Source organism: Xiphias gladius, chromosome 15 (genome assembly GCF_016859285.1).
Source record: "Xiphias gladius isolate SHS-SW01 ecotype Sanya breed wild chromosome 15, ASM1685928v1, whole genome shotgun sequence".
Classification (NCBI taxonomy): Eukaryota; Metazoa; Chordata; class Actinopteri; order Istiophoriformes; family Xiphiidae; genus Xiphias; species Xiphias gladius.
Genome location: NC_053414.1, coordinates 7,459,248 through 7,474,380, shown reverse-complemented (window position 1 = coordinate 7,474,380; position 15,133 = coordinate 7,459,248). Strand labels below are relative to the sequence as shown.

General features: G+C 44.7%; 1 protein-coding gene across 1 annotated transcript in view; it reads left to right on the top strand.

Moving 5' to 3' along the window:
• Positions 1 to 2,295: 2,295 nt before the first annotated feature.
• LOC120799835 (zinc finger protein GLIS2-like) overlaps positions 2,296 to 15,133 on the top strand; it is a 29,796-nt gene continuing 16,958 nt past the window's right edge. Inside the window, exon 1 of the mRNA XM_040145249.1 lies at positions 2,296 to 2,789. The gene's annotated coding sequence lies outside the window, so the exon portion shown is untranslated. The remainder of the gene's footprint in view (positions 2,790 to 15,133) is intronic.

Below are 15,133 nucleotides of genomic sequence, written 5' to 3'. Positions count from 1 at the left end.
GTCATTATCTTCGGGTCGTGATTCTCTACATGACCCACGACCTCGAGCAGCTCTCCAGCAACCTCCTCACCACCACCTCTCCTTGTTCCATTGGAAAAGTTTTAGACTTGGGCTGCTGATTTTCGGGATAAGAGTACTCGCTTGGACTGCTGACTGAAGAACCTTCGAAAAGCACAGATATAGGCTAGACTAAAGTGGTCTCACTTTAAAGGAGTACTGACTTGATTCGGCTTTGAAATCCTGTGACATTGTTGGACTCCCAATAAAAAATCAAAAAAATCAAACAAAACCAGAAATATTGCCATTTCTTATTCCATGCATTCTTTCTCTTTGTCATAAAAACCTGATGCCTACATTACCTTAAATCCAACGGTCTGAGATTTGCGTGTGTTACAGACTACAGAGGTTTGGTAAACTGTTTTTTTTTTTCTATCCCCGCAACCCAGATGTTTTCATGTTCAGACTTAGTAGTCTACAGCCCAAACCACCGCTGACTCATTTATCAGATTTCATGCAGTGTTGCCAAAAAGCAGTTGTTTTTTTTGTTTTGTTTTTTTGTTTTGCACCTTTTCTCTATCTTTTCTCAAATGTGGTAGTGAACAAACTACTGATGTGTAGAATCTGCTCTGTTCCCCTCTTTAGTAGCTACTCAGCTTAATGCTGTCTGTCCGCAAACCTTTTCATTAGAGTCCATACAGTTCATCTGAAAGCAGCAAGAGTGTATTTAAACAGATTGCTAGAGCACCTTCGGTGCGACTACAGGCCACACAAGATACACACACTCAACAAAAATCTAACCTTGTCCTTGTTTTCTTTTGTTTTTTTTTTCTTCCATCCACTGTGATGATTATTTTTCGTGGCCCTTTGCAGACCAGTGAATCAGGCTTCACGAATTCCACAAAATAACATGGATCTTAAGTTGGTTCACGCTCACACGCTTCGAGAGAGGGAGCGCAGGGCCCCCCCCCCCTCCCGAGACCTTTCACAGCCAAACATGTCAATCTGCCCAAGGCGTTGGAAGGAAAGTCAGGGGACCGCCACATTAAGTAGGATTTATTCTCCAGGGAACACGAATGTCTGTTCAAAATTTATTGGCAATCTATTAAATGGTTGTTGACATACTTCAGGTATTGAACAACCAACGCTGCGAAAAACAAACAAAACAAACAGAACAAACAAAAAAATGCAGTGTATACCTAATAGTGTGCACCCGTGATGGTTCCGATCCCCATGCATTTGGCCCTGCCGCGGTCTATCAGTCTTCATTGTCTCCCTCTAGTGGTTTTCACAGTGGGAAACTCAGAACTTTGAGGTCCATCCAGTGATGGAGAACCACACTGCGGTCAACGAGCCGTTAGCAGTTCCACCAAGGAGAGATTTCCCCTCTAAGCTCCTTCCACGGCCCCATTTAAATAACAAGTCGAGGCCCGGAGAGATCCAATAAGTCACAAAAACAAAAAAATTAAATTAGTAGAAAAGTCTAAAAAAAAATGGATGCAAATTTGTGTTGTCTTTCTTCTGCTTCCCTCCCCCATCAATCATCCGAGGCACCCTCAGATTTCTCTTACGACCCTTTGGGGGGACCGGACCCTGGAAGCCACGGGGCAAAACTAACTGCCAACAGAGGATACAGTCGATGAACTCGCTGCACCAATAAAATGCCTTTGCCTTTGGGCGGCAACAGTCAACAACCCCTCAGGCACAGGGGGCCCGGCTTTCAAGAACTCGGTCGTCTAGCCGATAAGGCATCTGGACTTTTGAGTGCGGGGCTTTCCCTCGCGAAAGGGATATTTTTACATTGCTGTGCTGCTACTTTAACCTAAGAAGGAGGGCCAGAGTACTTGCTCCGCCACCGACCAGCTCACACTGATCCCGGCATAGCTCCACCAAAACCTCCACCTGTTGGCTGATGAGCCCGGGCGAGCGAAAAACCCCCGTGGTGGGTGTGCCGGGGGAGAGGTTCGCACCCCCCCTCCCCTTTTTTTTTTCACGACCGTTTTACCATAAAGCAAACTGAAGCCGTCTTTCATTTTTTTTTTTCCCTCCGACAACGTGTGTCACAGTTTAAGGCGAGTCACCAAAATTGGAAGGATAATCGTCTATCGTGAGAGTGAACAGCTGGCGGAGGAGCTTTGGATCTCTCTCTCTCTCTCTCTCTCTCTCTCGCCGGGTCTCTCCGCCTTTCCCTCTCTCGCTCCCTCTCTCCCGGCGTCTCTCCGCCCCCCCACCCCCACCCGGACAGCCTCCTCTTCCCTCCTCTCCGACGCTGGGAGCTCAGTTGACCAGCGTCGCAACCGAGCGATGCGCCTCCAGGAGAGCCTCTACCTTTGCGCGGCGGGTTTCGACGTTCACATCGCAGCCTACATCCTCACATCTGACTGACATTTAGCCTCCCCTCCCCCCTCTCCCCTCCCCCCCCACGAGTAATTTCTTTAGCTCACGTCAGTCTGATTTTTGAGAGAAAACTATTCACAGGACGAGGTTTTTTGATGCATATCTGAAAACTGACCTCTCGCAACAGACGTTTTTATTTTTTATTTTTTAATTTTCCACCTTGAACGATCCCCTGTGGGAGGATTTTCTTTCAAAATACCGATTTTTCCTTTATTTTGAAACCAGCCAGTGTCAACTGATAACTTAATCGAAGATGTTACGGGAAACACCGGACACTCTCGCTTGATTTTCGTAAATTGTGTCCTCAGTTTGTGTCTATTGGAGGCTCGCAAGCATCTTCGGGCAGACTACAGGGAGCAGAGGAGGCTGTTTGACCGTCTACAGGCTGTTATAAGGTAAAGCCCCAACGAGACTCAGCCGCTGGCTTGTCCTCTCGGTCCTAACAAAAAGACCGAGCTGACCATCCCTAATGTTCTTCCATTATCCTGTCGGTTTATAATGTGTCTGTGCTGCTCGGTGGTCTTTCTGCATGACATCACCAGACCATATCAGACATTTCTATGGGGACTTGATCGTTTTAACCTTTTGTATAAAATCCTATTACATATGATGTATTAATTTCCATTCTCTCTCTCTCTCTCTCTCACACGTATATATATATTTATATACATGTATAATTAGGTTTGAACATATCCTAGTGTCAATGACAGTTATTTGGCAGGCAGGAACAAGTTGACAGGAGAATTATTTGTCGACAAAATTAAAACTATCAAAAGAGTCCCTCAAGGGGTCTTCCCTCGGCCCCCTGTTGTTCTACTTAAAAAAACCTATTAGAAAATACAAAGAGGTAACTTTAGATAACCTCAGATAACAGACAACGTCTGTTTGGCGTTGCCACCGTATGTGTCTGGAAGAGAGGTGCACGTAGTTACACTTTTCTCATGGGAATCTGTTGTGATGCATTTAAACTAACATAAGTCAATTAATTGATCAGTTGATTAAAATAAAGTTAATCTGCAACTAATTAGATAATTGATTAATTGTCTGAGTAACTGGTCAAAACAAAAGTTTTTGGTGGTTCCGGCTTTTAAAATGTGAGCATTTGCTGCTTTTGTTTGTCTTATATAATAGTAGACCAAAAATCTTTTATCAGTATCAATAGTTTTGGACTAAAACATTTGAAGGTGTCAGGAAATTTACTCTCTGACATTTTATGGTCAAAACAATCAATTAAGAAAATAAGCTTAAATGACAATGAAAATAATTGTTAGTTTCAACCCTAGTTCCATTCTCAGATATGGGGCTCCTCAGGGCTCTATCCTGGGCCCTCTGTTATTCTCCCTACATTTGCTATTTCTGCTTGATGAAAACACAGTATTAATTTTTTACTGATATACATTCAACAAAAACATAAACATTAAGACCAGATATCTGAAGACGTGATGAAATATTGGCACAGGACTACATACAGCATGTATGTAGTCCTCCCCAGCCAAATTACTGCATTATAAATTTGTTCATATGGCTTAAAACAAGTTATTGTTGTTCAATAACAAAGCAGAAAATAGGGTTCAGTTACCCTGCAAATAAACTAGTTGTACGAAGGCGGAGAAACCAGTTTTTAAAGACAAAGGCAAGATGCAACGAAACATACAAATGGGGATAATGGCACATTCAAAGGCATTTTACTGTTGTAGACAGTTGTACACAAGACAAGTGAGAGAAGTAGTTGTGTGAAGAACTAAATAAAAAGTGAGCGTGAGAGAGAGGTGAAAATCTTGCCTACTTTCTCACCTCGGCACAACTGGGCAATCGCTGAGAGAGGTTATTGTGCTTGTTGGCCTGCTGGTTTAAAAAATTGTCAGATGCAGCCCCAAAATGATAAACGTGTGTGGAGATGGAGTTTCAGATGCGATTCAGTCATCTGTCAGGCACATTGTTTGAAGCACACAGATGCCTTTATATAGCCTGAAAGAGACTTGTGGAGGAGGTAGGCAGGATGGACGGGTGTACAAAACGTTTGAGTTTGACAGGTTCACTTCAAAAGGCAACGTTAGTTTCTTTTAACTGACACAACAGTCTTACCCCGACCTCAACGAATCGCTTTTAGTTACCTCAGTATGAAAAATGTACTGCTAGTGTGTTTTCATTCTGCCGATGTAGGTGCCAGATGGGACATTTTTCACTTACAAGCAACCTATTTTGTTGTTCAGGTCTTAGGATCTGTCTGTGGATTTAATGGACGGTATTTCAGTTTGCATTTAATCTTGCTCTGATCCAAAGTGAGACCTTTGAGTATGCCCTTCTGACCATGTGAACGCAGTGGAGCTGGGTGGAGATAAGACCTTTGCTTGTTTTCCTTCCAGCAGTTTGAATCATCAAATCTCACAAGTCCTCCACCCCCATGACACCAATCATGACTCCCCATCCTCCCTAAAGGATGATACGCCTCTGCATTAGAAAAACTTCCTAACGCCAGCTGCACTGATTTTCTTGCTTTCGCTCAATATGAAGCTCAACGGGGCCCCAAGAGACGGGGCAGGTTTTGAGGAGTTACCCATGAGTGTACTAGCACCACTCAAGCTCTTTACTGATTTTTCTATGATGCATCATGGTAGTCGGGGCAAAGTGTTTTTGAGAATGTGAGGTTTTCATGCGATGGCGGTGATGTGCAGGTTGCAGGCATGTTGCATCATGCTGCTCTCTAAAGGTTGGACAGACTCTCATGGATGGATTTTAGAAAAGGCCCAGAGCCAAGAAAACTCCTTTCCTGTTGTTGTTGGGTGCGTCTGCTTTACAGTCCCCTTCCACCCACACTGTCTGCTGCAGGGTGGGGGTGCTGCTCATACATATGGCATACTGTATGTGTGTATGGAAGGAAGGAAGCTAGCAAAGATTGATAGAAGAGGAGGGGAAATAAGAATGGTAGAAGGACAATTTGAATAAAGTGAAGGTAGGAAGAAAGTAAAGGAATGAAAATAGGCGAAAGAAAGAAACATGTTAAGGAAAGAAAGAAATGGGTAGAGGAAGCAAGAGGAGGCGGCAAAAGAAACAAAGGAAGCAAAAGAAAGTAAGAAGAAAGTTAAGGGAGGAAGAAAGAGATGTAAGGGGCCTAGGGGTTTATGGTGACAACCAACTGCTTTTCCCCCAGTTTGAGTCACGTATCTACTTTCAATTCTAGAGCAAAGACATAAAATGCCTAAAAAAGTACTTTAAAAAGAATGAGGGAAGCAAAGAATGACAAAAGAAAGAATGAAAGAAGATAAAAAGGGGAAAAAGTAAACAGAGCGGAGTAAGTAAAGAAAAAAGCAAAGGAAGTAAACAGTAGGAGAAAGAAGGAATGATGAAAGGAAGGTGAGAAGCAAAGATGATGGACAGGGAAAAAGAACAAAAGAAGAAAAGAAAAATGTAAAGCAAAGAAAGAAATAGGTAGAGGAAGTATTAAGAAAGAAAGCAAAGATTGGGAGAAAGAAAGTTTAATATAAGCGGGAAGGAAGAATGTGGAAAAAAAAGTAAGTAAAGTAAGAAAAAAGGCCAAAAAAATGAAGGAGGTGGAAAAAAGAATGACTGAAGATAGGACGAAATAAGATATGAGAGAAGTGAAAGAAGCAACGAGGAAAAAAGAAAATTAAGGAAATAAAGTGGAGTTAAGGAAGCAAACAATGCTAGAAAGAAGGAAAGGCGAAAGGAAAGAAAAAGAAAGGAAGAAAGAAAAAAAAGTGATGGAAACAATGGCAGCAAGAAGGAATGAAGGGCAGAACATTTAGCAGAAAAAAAGGAATGACAGAAGCCAGGAAGAAAAAAGGGAGGCAAAGGAAAGAAAAAAGAAGAAAGGAAAGACGTGAAAGAAGGTGAAAAAAGGGTACCTAAAGAAAGAAAGTGAAGACAAGAAGTAAGGAAGTAGAATAGGAAGAGGGTGAATCAACTAGAGAGGCAAATGAAATAAGTGATAGGTGAAAGAAAGAAAGATAGAAAGATAGCCAACCCAAACTGATAGTGTTCAGCTGAAAAGGGAGTACAGGGAGACCTGTGATGACCCTCCTCCTCTTCCTCCATCCCTCTGCTCCAGCTACTCCTCCTCCTCCCCCTCGTACCTCCAGCCATCCTGTGCTCCCAACCTGAAAGCCCCCCACTGGAGCCCCCTGTGTGGCTGCTGGCCTCGGCCCGCGTGTTGTCTCCCTACTTTCCCTGCTGTTTTTACAGGATGGGTTCAACGGGTTCAGCCCAGCTATGAAAGGTCCACTCCCCCTCCTACTCCCCTGTGGCAGCGGCAGGAGTTAGCAGGCCGCATATGGGTGGAGGGTGGGACGTGGTAGTGGAGGAGGAGGCCTCCCCTGGTTCTCCTCTTCTACATAACTCATTTCGACTTTATTTTCTCCTCTCCTCTCCTCTCCTCCCCTGGCTCGTTGGCTGGTTGTGGTATCGTTTTTGGGCCCAGCCCTGGACCAGACATTCATTTTTCTCCTCTTAGTTTCTAACCACTAACTAACCACTGGCTCCCTGCATCTCCCCTCCTCCTCCTCCTCCTCCTCCTCCATCTTAGGAATGTCTTATTCACCTCCTCTCTGACTTCCTTCTCTGATTCTAACATGCTAAAAGCTCACATGCATCTGTGCCAACATCTGCAAATGAGCAGACAAAATGCACATGCATGCTGCGAGCACAGATAGCATTGACTTTGCCAAAGTGCCAACACACAGATATGCACACACACACACACACACACATTTTGACACACAAAAACGCCCCCCCCCCATCAGTATGTGCCGACCACCTGTGAGGGTACACACACATCCATAAACCTCCCTTTCTTCTCCCTCTCTTTTCCGTTATCCTCCTGAGAGCCCAGCGCAGGGGCCTTCACTTCCAAACCAAACATAGACCAAATTCCGCAAACCCCACCCCAACACCCCCCTCCATCACCCCCCCCCCCCCCCCTTCACCCTCTCTCCCTCCCCCTTCTTATTCTCCTCTCCCCTCCCTTCCACTCGCTGCCTCCCTCTCTCTTTCTTCTCTCCCTCTTAGGTCTGTGTTTGAGGAAGGAGGCAAATGAAAAAGGCCTGACACAGAGAGTGAGAGAATCAGGGGCAAAGAAAGAGAGGAAAAATGGATTAAGAAAAAAAATGTCTTGGCAAAGTTGGGAATAATGATTGTAAAGAGGGATCAAGTGGCATGGCAGATGGGTGTAGGATCAGAAATGGACTTTCTGTGCTCTAGTGGTCCATAGATGTGGACTACAGTGGACAGACTGTAGTCTGTCTGTGGCCACTGTGGCCGCCCTAAGTCATGTTGACCCATTGCTGTGCTTCCTGTCTCAACGAGTTTTTAGCTCCACTAGGGGCTGCAGCTCAGGCTGGGCTCAGACCACGCGAATTCAGCCCGGGCTGGGACACGACGTCGTCGTGGCCGACCAAAACTTCCCGCGTCGGGCCCGAATATGAACGCCGGGAATGACACAGTCGAAGAGCAGCGATGTGGCGTCCGGGGCAGCTCGCGACTGCCCCGCAAAAAGTCTCGCATGCCAGATTGTTTCGTAGTTTCCTGCCTAGTGTGACATCTCCTACGGCATGTTTCTTCATGGTGACCAATAGGATGACAGAGCGCTCTCGTAGGGTTATATCGCCGCCTGTTGATCGTGACAGTGCCTGACGACACGAGAGGACGTGAACGATGATTGGATGGGGTCAAACTTGTAGTGTTGCCAGTCTCCCAACCAAGATGCGGCAAGAATTTACGGCACTGTGATCGCCTGATCCGACACGGTGACCAACGGACCATCATCTGTAATCTGATGGTTACCGATTCAAATAATCAATTAATCATCTAGTCTATAAAATATCAGGAAAACTAACAATTTACCAGATCCGAATGTGACGTCCCTAAATTGCTTGTTTTGTCAGACCAACTGTCCAAAGCCCGACCAGCTTATAATTACAGTGATGTAAAGAGCAGAGCAGAGAATCCTCACATTTGAGAAACTGGAATCAGTTGTGCCCGATTAATGACTCACACGGTCAATCACCGAAACTGTCGTCGATTAATTTTCTATCAGTGGACCCATCATTGGATTTTCTCAGCACTACCGGGTGACATGACGGGCAGAAGCGACGACTGCATTGATTCGAACGTTTGGAAAAACTGCAGGCACCACTGGTCTCGCTTTGATCTCCGCAAGCAAAAATAGCGACATTAACAACATCCTCGCCACAAAGAGAATCTTTAGTATTCAGATGTACTGGATATTACATTGACTGATGCATTCAAGTCAGCTCTGAATTTTCAGCAGTTCAAACTTCTTTTCTCTGCTTCTCTTCCCTTTCTGTCCATCTGTCTCTCTCGCTTCCACTGCGTTGTTCGGTTTTCACGGCTTCTGTTGTTCTCTCCTAATCCCTTTGCTTTCATCAACGCTTTCCTCCCCCTTAAGACGGAAACCCTCCACTCTGTCTTGTTAAGATTCTGCCCCGCATAGGCCGAGTTACTTCACACAAGTCCACAGGATGAAATTGGCAGGTTAATTTCCCCAGTGTGAGGAGGCCAGCTCAGTGATTAATGGTTTTTAAAAAAAAAAACCCCGGAGGAAACTGCAGCGTTTATTTACCTGTGTAGCAGCTCTTCCCACCTCACAAGTGCCTGCTGGCAGGATGGAAAAGCTCTAAGGTGGTTTGACCCTGAAACCGCTGTTGAAATAAGTACAAATTCCTATACACAGAGTCTACTGACTACCAGTTCTACAGGACTCAAAATGCCTGTTAGCATTAAAATGTTATTGATTCTTCCTACTTAACTCTGCTGACTGTTTTCCAGCTCATTACTCTGTTATTTGACGGGGCCTTTTTCTTTTCTCTCCCTCTTTGTTTCCCCGCTGAGAATGAGAGGAACGGCCTACAGTACAGCTGGGATTGGTTATTATTTACTGACTTGGCACACACACACACACACACACACACACACACACACACACACACACACACACACACACACACACACACACACACACAGTGGAAACAAATTGGGTGAATCTGCTCTGCACGTAGGAATGCGAGGCGCATGTGTTTGTGTGTTTTAGGTCTGGATGACAGAGCTGAAGGAATGAAAGAGGGATGTAGAGAAAGAAAAGAAAGGAAAAAGAAAACCATAAAGAAGGAGACGGACAAAACTGGACAGAAAAAGGAAAATGAGTGATATGGAGAGAAAAAGAGTTTGATTTCTAAGTGATTTACAGATGGATCGTGGCCTTGTCTGTCAACGTGACAACAGAGGTTAAAAACACTTTTCTCCCTCAGCCTTTCTGTCTCTCTTCACCAACTCCCCTCCTTCCTTTCTCTGTCTTTCATTTCCTCGTGGTTCGTCCCTCTTTGTTTCTCCGTCTTCCTACTCTCGGCACAACCCAGTATAGCTGCACTCATTCTTTTTCGACATCCCCGGGCCTCTCCTTCATCCTCTTCTCCATCTTTAGTCCTTTCTCTTTTCCTCAGTGCTCAGAGGGCGGCGGTGGATGAAAGGATGTGGGAGGGGGAGGGATCTGTTGCTCCGCTGATGGTGAGGAATTACAGGGAGGGAAAGCAGAGAGGAGAAGTGAAGAGGTTTCTGTGTTGACCTTGTCCCGCTGCCAGACGGTGGGATGGAGGAGGTGGTGGTGGTGGCACAAGGTATTATGGGAGGGGGGTTAAGAGTGAGGAGAAGGGAAAGGGGGAGAGAGAAATGGAGAGAGAGAAAGAGGAGACTGGGAGATCTACTACTATGCAGGAAAAAGAATTCGGAGAGAGAAAGTCACGGTGGGAGGACGAGACAGTCTTGATTCAGAAGCTCAAACAAAAATCTGGCGCAATTACTGTAAACTGCTTAAAAACAAGGATCCCAGGTGCAAGATGAGTGTACAAGAACAGAAATAAACACAGACCTGCCATCTTACACTGCGCCACCCCCCGAGGTGCAATTGCTGAAATCTGTTTAGTGTTTTAGCATCGTCTTGTCCTTCGCTACAACCCACAACCATGAGTGTTTAGGTTTGTGTCCTTCTATAACCATATAACTATCTTTACAGTTAAACTCTAAATATAAACTACATTTAGAGTTCAACTCTAAATACAGTTTCAGAGCTGTAGATATTTTACATCCGTACACACCTTTATAACACAGACTTTCGATCCATTGCCATGGAAAATCGCGGTTTCTGATTGGTTGGCAGGTGTCCCATAAAATCATAGGAAAGGACACAGTGACCAAAGATGTGGTCACCGGTTAAAGTATATTATACTGCAGTCAACCAAAACACCAGTGGCTCTGCTTGATGCTACCAAATGACTAAACAGTAACTTAACCGTGTGTTGAATTGACCATAGAGTAACTGAAAAGCAGAAATAATTGTTCTGTGGCCACCTGGGAGGTAGCAGGAGTAACTCTAGGAAGACAACTATGCGATATTATCACCTCATTAGCATTCACTTGGAGTTGTGTGTCTGGTCACCCGATGAATTTAAGTCTGACATTCACTCTTGATTTTAGTTCTGTTTTTGGTCTGCGCCTACTCAGGCTCTTTGGCTGCTAAATTTGCTAGCATTAGTCAGCTATCGTCGCCGACCTGACATCTCAGCTGTCCGGTGTTGGGCTCATAGCCGAAACAATGCTCCACAGAGCTGTTTTTGATCCAGTGCTAATGTAAAACTACTGATGAGTGCGGCTTTAAAATGCGTTATGAAGCGCGATTTGCCGCCATTCTGAAAGAGAAGAAGCGCTCACGTCAGCTTTCCTCTATGAGAAAACGATCCGTCGTCCTCCACGAAGGAAGCAGCCACCACTTTAGCCGGAGAGTAAGCTGGTCCATAAAAGAAACTGTCGCCGAACCGGTGTCATCTTGAAGTTTGTATACTATGACTATACATGGTTAAGTTCATCACTGAGCTACAAAGGGATAGACTGGGAAGAGGTGGTCTCCCCTCCATCTGACTCCAAATATTTGTCTTCTGTCCCCTGTTTGTCTAAGAAGGAACCCCTTCCTATTATCCTTACTCTCTGCTTCCGACATTTTTAAAGGTTATCTTCATCTCCATTTACTCCTGTAATCACAGGAGTTACCAGCATTCTGCAATAAAAACGTATAATCCACCAATTTCTGTCAACCTGCCTCGTGCACTGCTCGATTTTCCAAACATTTTCCAACATGGCGTTCACCAACCCAGAGATGGCGTCTGAACTCGTTCCACTCTGCAACTGTGGAAAGGAAATAAAACAGTGTCAGCAGTCACGAAGAGTGGAGCTCTGCCTCTTACTGCGAATGTAACGTGTGTCAAGGCTGCATTGCGTTTTGGTCTATTGGAGCGTCTGTCTGTAGTCGATTTAAAAAAAAAAGAAAAAAACCAGAGGAAGAAGTAATAGAAAAACTAAACCCAAAATTGTTTAGTGTTAACACATTCTGTAGAAGAATGTTATGCTTTTAAAGAAGTAGTACTTTTTTTTATGTACTTGATTTATTGGTAAGGCTTTACTTCAAGTCCCCCTATTTAGCATCTGTAAATAGTGGACAGGCATTTAATAAATAGTTTATAACACACTGTAATGTACTTGAATGCAGCCTTAAGGACATTTTGAAGATGTTATGATAAAATTGTCCCTTTTCAGTTAATTTCGGGTGTGTGACACTACAAAGAAATAAATGTCCAGGAACATCGTTGTCAATAATTCAGGACCTGTTGAAAGTTCTGTGAGACTAAGAAATCCTGTTGTTCAGACTTTTTTTAGACTGTGGCCGGAAAGTTGTCACGTATGCTCGGCTCAGGAGACGACTGGCTGCTTCGGAAGGTTTGGACTGGGCTACAAAATCTGGCCAGTGATCGTAGTCTTCAGGTGCCGTCACACTGGATTTTTGCTCCCCGTTCTTTTACGTGAGGTAGGCGGCGGGTGAGATTGCATAGTTCGCTCCTGGCCACAAGCTGACCTGCCTCTTTCATTCGGTGCAGAGTTCAAACCAAGCGAATGTTGACACACGGGGTCGTAAGGCTTTGGTTTGAGAGAGGGGTGGGGGCTGGGTTTGAACTCTAGTTGAGGAATTGTTTATATCCTTATTTATGTGACTACACGGCTACAGTTCGTGCACCATTCCAGGCCTCCACAGAAACATCCCCACATGTCCGCTGTTGATTTTCAGACCTTTTTCATTTCCCCCCCCTGTCACATTCCTTCCTAGTTTTAAATGTTAATAAAATAGCATGTTCAGTTTGATAAAATGAGCAGCCAATTGCGTCTCTATCCTATTTTAAAAAAAAATCAACTCACTTTGTTGAACTGAGTCTCTGGGTGATTTAGAATTAGTTTAGCGATGCACAGAGAGTCTGGAGGAGAACTAATATTCCTTGTTTTGAGAGATTACTCCCCCCCCCCTTGACAGCCGCTACCACTCTCCTCCTAAGTGGTGAAGACGCCAGTGTCATTGCGAGAGACACTGCAGGCTCTGCTGGTAGCGATTGCAGACTTGCTCTGCAGAGTTGCATCACTTAGCGCTGCTGCGAAAGGGAGAGAGAGGGAGGATAATACCGAGAAAAATAATGGGAAAAGTGTGAGGAGAGGAAAGGGTGGGAGCCCACATCTGAATCCCACAGTTTCCCTCCCTGTTGTTGCTGTTTTTTCACCGCCCACGCACTCTCCGTCTCCCCACTTGATGCCGTTTTTCTTGTCCCGAGGAAAATTCGCTCTCCTGAATGCTGGTATAAGGGAACGCGCTTCGAATCACAGCTGACGTTACGTAAAACAGTGGCTCAACACATTCACAAGTTTTGAACACTGACGGTAAATTTCCTTTTCGCTGCCGTGGCGGCAGAAACCCCCTAAGTGCAGTGGCAGTGGTTTTGTTTTCGAGACTTGAGTCTGAAACGTTATATGGTCATTAGTGTTTTGGATGATGTTCACAGGCTTGGCTTCTTGAAAACAGTCGAAAACATATTGTGTAATTTGACAAAAAAAAAAAAAAAAAAATACTTGGATGTCAATAAGAGAAGAAAAACACTCTCTCTTCTTGTTTGTCTCCCACTTCAAAAAACTTTTCGGCCGCCAAGAGCTTTGGTTTTTCTTGTTGTGTCCAGCTCACTGCAGTCTGTCTGGTAAATCTGCGTGGCTGGTGCTCATATTATGTCTGCGTCCCTTTTTGCTTCTCAGTGCAAACCGCTCTCTTTTTTTTTTTTTTTTTGTGTCCGCTGCTGCGCGAGAAGGTCTCCGCCTTCAGCAGATTCCAGACATTTCCCATGGACGCACATCACCTCCATACGGTCGGCCTCTCTCCTCCTGTCTCTGCAAGCCTCCGAGTCACAAAAACAAAGTCTGCTGCCATCGTTGCTGTTGCGGCGGCATTGCATAATGCCTTATAAGGACGTGGGACGGAAAGATCAAAGGATGTAACCCCTAAAAAAACAGGGACTGACATCGTTCTTGGACTGATGGACTGTCCTCTGTCTCTCCTCCCTCTCTCTAGAAGTCCCTGCTTGCACATCAGACACTGAAATCCATTTCTTTTCTTCAAAAACCCCTAAAATACCATCTTTTAAAAACCGAGTTCGTTCTCCAGTCCTACTCCGGATTGGAGAAGCTCGAGATTCTGCCTCCTAAACTTTAAACTTTATTTTTTTCTTTAAGTTATCAGATGTGTGCCATGTCTAGAAGAAGGAGACAAACAGGGGAATGAGGAGAAACTGAAAATTATGCGTCATGACGCATACGTCCACGATAGAGCACCATACCCTGAAGTCAAGAATGTCTTTTTTTTTTTTTTTTAACAAAATCTCCTATGACAGAATGGCAAGAAATAAACAACAAAATGGAAAAGGGAGTTCAAAAATGCACTGAAGAATAAAAAAAAAAAAAAAAAAAAAAAAATGAGAGAGAAGAAAAAGGAGTGGGAGGTACAGAGGGCAGTGGAGAGGGGAGGAGAAAAGGAGAGGTATGCTCTGCTGGAGGACTGGGAGAGGAAAACCACAGGAAGGAGTGAGCGGGAGGGAGGCCGAGAGACAGGAGTAAAAAAAAAAAAAAAACGGAGAGGGAGAGGCCACATCAGGGCGCCGTGGAAGCAAAGGTTTCCTGTGAGAGAGGCAAAGACTCTTGTGTGTGTGTTAGTGTACTTGCGTTACACCCGAGGGGCAGCCACTCTGTGTGTGTTTCTGTACGGTTTTACACATAACTGTGTGAAACATTGGTCAGTTTCTTGTGCGTTTCTATCTTTTCTTTTTCTAAGTGAGCTTTGGTGTGTGTTTGCCCCCTTGCATGTGTAAATCCATGTGTATTCCGTGCGCACTGCAGAGCTCCAGTGCGCGGAATGGGGATGTGACTGAATGTATACGGGCATGCGTTTCTGACACCGCGGGGGGCATCGGAAACACTGTGTTTGTGCAACATTTGTGAGCTGTTTTACACACGGCCGCGTGCAAAGTTTAAGTCTGCTCTGCGTTCAAATGTCTCAAAGAGTAAATTGATCCTCATTTGCGTTTTCAAGTGTGTATGCGTGTTTATTCTGTTTTGTAAGTGCACAAGAAGATGCAGTCCTCAGAATATGGGTGTGATCAAGTGCGTATATATGTGTGTGGCAGTATGCACACGCACATGCTCTTTGCTGCCTGTGTTGAAGGTTAGAGTTAAGGTTTAGGTTAGGGTTGGGGTAAGGCTAACTGTTGGGGCTAGGCGCTTAGGGGTTGGGGGCTAGGGAATGCGTTATGGCCTACAGGGTCCTCACAAGTACACACAGACAAAGATGTGTGTG